The sequence below is a fragment of the Eublepharis macularius genome, chromosome 2, assembly GCF_028583425.1.
Source record: "Eublepharis macularius isolate TG4126 chromosome 2, MPM_Emac_v1.0, whole genome shotgun sequence".
Taxonomy (NCBI): domain Eukaryota; kingdom Metazoa; phylum Chordata; class Lepidosauria; order Squamata; family Eublepharidae; genus Eublepharis; species Eublepharis macularius.
The window spans coordinates 144,317,979-144,323,328 of record NC_072791.1 but is presented as its reverse complement, the minus strand read 5'-3'; positions in this window follow the sequence as shown (position 1 = coordinate 144,323,328).

The window sequence follows — 5,350 nt, the reverse complement described above, 5'->3', positions numbered from 1 at the left end:
CGTTCGGTGAAGCGCACCGGCGGCAGAACAATCAGCCTGTGCCGCGCCCCTCGTCGGCGTCTCATTGGTCAGCTCCTGCTGCGGGCCACGCCCTTCCGAAAACCGATTGGATGATCGGTTTCCAGGCTCTTCGGAAGGACGAGACCACTGGTTTGTACAGCATCGTCCGCGCGCTGGAGCCCCTCTTTCGCGGGGGCTGGAACCCATAGCCGAGAGAGCAGAGGCGTTTGCCGCCGCGTTTATTCCGGCCATCTCACTGGGTTGCTAATCCTGACGGCCTCTTGCAAGCAGACCCCTTTCCCAGTATTATTCATTAACTGCCACTGAATTGCAACGCCGTTATCCAGCAGTTTCTCGGATTCTGCTGTACAAATCTTTAGAGTGAGCACGGGCATTCCTTATCCTTTGTTCCGTTCCAGCTGGGCGCTTATCATCAGAGGCAATAAGTTACGTACTGCTGGTTTGTTCTCCATATCTGTCAAACTAGTATGACTCCACAGGTACTGAAAGGCAAGAGTAATACATTTTTCTGAATCTAAAAGTTGTTCCCGTATTGGAAGCTTTCAAGCCTTACGAGATTCTTCTTCAGGCTTCTGGGCAGACGTAAATGTGGTAGACACGTCTGCTTCGCACATTGGATGACACACCAGTCGGCACTCAAGGCACATCACAGTTGACTCCCACAAGTGCCAATAATTTTATCCTTGGATTTGCCCAGTCTGATCCTTGATGGTTCTCATCACAGATGTAGGTATTATCAAGGACTGTGTGTAAATTAAGAATCACACTGTAAGCCATCACACACACACAAATCTTTTTTTGAAAAAATACTATTAAAATACAAAATTACAGGTATAAGAATCACAAAATATCAGTTACAAGAGACCTACTCTTAAAATATACTGCAAAGAACACTTCAAAAAGATGTAAAATTAAACATTTTTATCTATATTCTGACACAAGAGTCATAAACATCAAATGATTTCTGTACTATTTGATAAGATTTTTATTTTATGAGCAAAATCCATAATTCTGGTAGTCTCTGCAATGTCTCATGATTCAGCAAACCAGTCTGAAAACAGAGGAGGTTCTGAAAATTGACAAGGTATTGCTATTAAGATTTTAGCAGGTATAAATAAATTCCAGTTGCATTTGTTTATTTATTCAAACAATTCTTTCCTGCCTTTCAGAATCAAACACTCACCAAACAGTTAACATTAAAACATAGCATCAATGATCACAGAAAGTCTTTAAAATAGAATCCCTAAATAATCCATAACTAAAACCCAGCAGTCATGGGAATAAGATTCAACAGAGGAGATTCAATTCTGGAAAACCAGCAGCCCCTCCAACCACTCTACGGGATAACCAAAGTCAACTAACATTTATAGGTCGAAAAAATACAGAACCCAAACTAAGCAAAACAGTAAGATTCGGTTCAGTAGTACCTTAAAGACCCATAACATTTTAGATCAGTAAGACCAACAAACCCTGCAACTAACTTAATATTAACATGCTCACCCAGTAAGTAACTAAAGCCCTTCAGAAAATAAGTGTTTTTACCATTCTTCTAGAGAGTAGGAGGAATGGAGCAGGATGGAATTCACAAAATCTCATTACCAACAAGATGGTCCTGTGACACACCGGCATTGATCAAGTTTCCAGTAGTGACACAAAAAGCTTGTGTTGGAAGATGAAATGGGCAAACCTTCAAATATTTGGTTCCAAGACATTTAGGGCTTTGACGGGCATGATTCAAACCAAGTATTTTTAATATAATACTTCCATACAGGAACAAACGTAACACACACATATAGATGGTTGTGACTTGCGGTGGATTCTCACATTAGTTTTTCATTCCATTTATGCCATACATGTATTGGACTTCATGATCAACAATATGCATTATACAGTGGGGAAATGTGGGATCATTATATGCTATAATTTTCACATGGGTTTCATGTTAATTCCTACATGGAAATATGTTCTGAGCAGCAACTGTGTAACATGAACCTTTTATCTGGGCACACAAGTACTCTTAGTAAAAAGTATAGATATTGATCTGTGTGTGATAGTTTTGTTATTGTAATGCTCATCTTATATACTAATAGCCAAATGGCCCTGATCTGGGAATATTTAACTCTAGAGACTGGAGCCATGAAGGAACAAGACAGATCTTCGTATACACCTGAAAATGCTCTAGGTTTGCATAAAAATCTGAAATCTAAAAAAAAAAAATGGGAAGATTATAAAAAACCCAAAATGATTAAAGGAGTGCTCTAGCTTTAACCAGATGCCTGTAGTGACTGTTGTTAGGCAACCATTAGCCAGTATAACAGGCTTGGTTTCCCTCAGGAAAAGGCAGGGGAAAGGGACATGGTCCTTTTCTCAGGATGTTTTGGCCTTTGAGGGAGGACTCATTCAGGCCAAGCCCAGAAGCAACCACTAGGCAACTTGATACCACATGACTAGTATGATTCACCCAGGCCTGGTTGCTTGCTACTGTTTAGCAGCAGTCCCCCCTCCCCACCACAAAAGCTAATGTAATGTAGTGGTTTGAGTTTCAGAGTAGGATGTGGGAGACCCAGGTTTGAATCATCACTCTGCTGTGGGAATTCACTGGGTGACTTTGATCCAGTCACACACTCTTAGTCTTACTTACCCCTCAGGTTGTTGTGAGGATAATATGGAGGCAAGGAGAATGAAGTAAGCTGCTATGGGTCCCCATTGTGGAAAAAGGCAGTATATAAGAAGTAAATTAACTAACATAGATGAAGATGGGGGGGGGGGATAAAAGGCAAGTTGTTTAGTGGATTTGAAGGAGAGAAGGATGCAAGGAAAGGTGAGCTTATGGAGGCTGCCAAGAAGAGGGAAAGAGGAAATAGTGTGAAGAAGGGAATATAGGGAACAATGAAATACCCCTGAAAGTCTTTGGAGGTTCCCCAACATTCAGCTGGGCCTGGCTCAGCCAGTACCACGCAACTCTCTGGTCTAGAGGCTGCCCAGAGGAGGGGAACATAGGTGGGTGGGAAGGAGAGAAGGAAGCAGGAAAAGAGGGGAAAGCTATGGGGGGCAGGGAAGGGATAGAGGGCATGGTGGGAGGAGGAAAAATCACACACACACACACAAGTCTTTGCAGGTTTCCCACTCATTTACTTATAATACACACAATTTCTTCTTCCCAAATCTAATTTCTTTATTTATCTTTTCATAATGTCAGGGATTTTCATCTAGTACAAATGCTGTTCTGTTGTGGATAGTTCAAAGAGTTAGTTATTTTATTTATATTTATTTATTTATTAAATTATATCCTGCCTTTCCTCCTGACATCTTACGGATCATAATTAAAAAATCACAATTTAAAACTGACAAAATAATAAAACCCTAAATTACCCTCCTCCCTCCATTTCCAAAAAGTTGTTGTCACTTTTGAAGCCACAGCATCTCAGAGATTATCTTCTTCCTAATAAACTTGCTTTAGACCATTATTAGCAATCTTTCTTTGTACATCCTCCCAGTCTTTATGGTAGCTGGCGTCTAGACAGAAGACCTACTCAGAAGCCATGCTGCATCTTCAGGCTGCCTTCCCAAGGGAAATGCATGCTGCACTATCGCTTTTGGCCTCTGGGTCCTTGCTGGGGAGAAAGGCAAAGTATAAATTAAGTAAATAAATAAACTCGTGGTTGCTGAAGATGGACTTAAATGTATAAGCTTTTAAGCTCTTCCATTGAACTATGAAGCTGCCTGTCTTAATCAATGCTTTAATGTATTTGAATGTTTGAATGAGTTTTAATGTGCTGGAATCTGCTGGCGTTTAAGCTTTTAAGACTGATTATGTTCTGCACTTCGTACTATAAAGTGCCTTGGGGGTCTGATAAGATGGGAGGCTGGGCAGAAGCTGTTTCAGACAAACAAGGATAAATAAATTACTGTTTCATGGCTTCCCTACTCTTTGGAATCTCCAGGAGTAACTTTTTACAGGTTCACTTTCCATGTGAGCAGAGCATTCTGAAAATTTCTTTTGTTTTTGTAAAAATTTCAGTTTATTCATTATTATTTATTTAATTACATATTTATACCTCTTTTTTCTCCATAATGGGAACCTGAAGCAGCTTACAACATTATTTCCTCTCCTTTGTTTTATCTTTACAATAACAACCCAGTTAGGTAAGTTAGGCCGATCAAAAGTGACTGGCCCATCCAGCAATCTTCCATGATAGACTGTGGATTTGAACTTAGCTCTCCCAGATCCTTGTCTGACACTGTAAACATTACATCATATAAGCTGAGGAAGCAAGTGAGCTCCTAGGGACTGTGCAAGTTTTTCAGGCAGTGCCAGTTCTCCCAAAGCAGCCATGTATACTTGGAGTTACCCCTCCTCAAGGCTGACTCTTGAAGTTGCAGAAGAATCAGACTTTTTTCTGTTTCTGGCAGCATTTTAATGACCAAACTCTTTCTCCCCTACAATAAAACAGTGGCGACTTTTCAGTAGCTAGTGGCCTCCAGCTATCAAAGGCCATCAGTGCCTAGTTGCGTATCAATGAACTGAATTTCCTTCCGCATGGGTATAATAATATGAATCATTCCTAGAGGAAAAACTTGTATTTGATTGATTGTCCAGCATCCTGTTCGGATTGGGACATTGGCAGCAAGATAAGGGGAAAGCACAGTAAGAACTGGGAAGCTGGAGCCCAGTTCTGAGTTAGTTGGCAGGCAGCAATCCATAGTGGAAAAATCAAAAAGAGTCCAGTAGCACCTTTAAGACTAACCAATTTTATTTTAGCATAAGCTTTCGAGAATCAAGTTCTCTTCGTCAGATGCCTGATACAGAGACTGTATCAGGCATCTGACGAAGAGAACTTGATTCTCGAAAGCTTATGCTAAAATAAAATTGGTTAGTCTTAAAGGTGCTACTGGACTCTTTTTGATTTTGCTACCACAGACTAACACGGCTAACTTCTCTGCATCTATGATAGTGGAAAAAGTACTTGAACTGGTGGTTCAGGGCTAGAATGAGCAGGAGTAAGACTGACTTTGTCACTAGGCAACCTAAAACAGTTTATTTTACTTCTAGTAAAAAGTATCCAAAGGGTTTAAGAATAAAAATGTAGGCCTCAACCCAGATACTCAGGACTTTCACAAAGAATTGCAATTTGAAAACCGAAACCACTTTTTTCAAAACTTAGGGGCCTACAGGGAGGCTCTGTAGTTCATTCAGCCAAGAGCATGAAATGATTTATGAGCCAACTTCAGACCTGGTGTGATTTCTCACACTGAACAAGGTCTCCAAAGGCCTCACACAGGCAACAATGAGGCCATTGTAACCAAAGCTCAGTGAGGGAAAACAGCT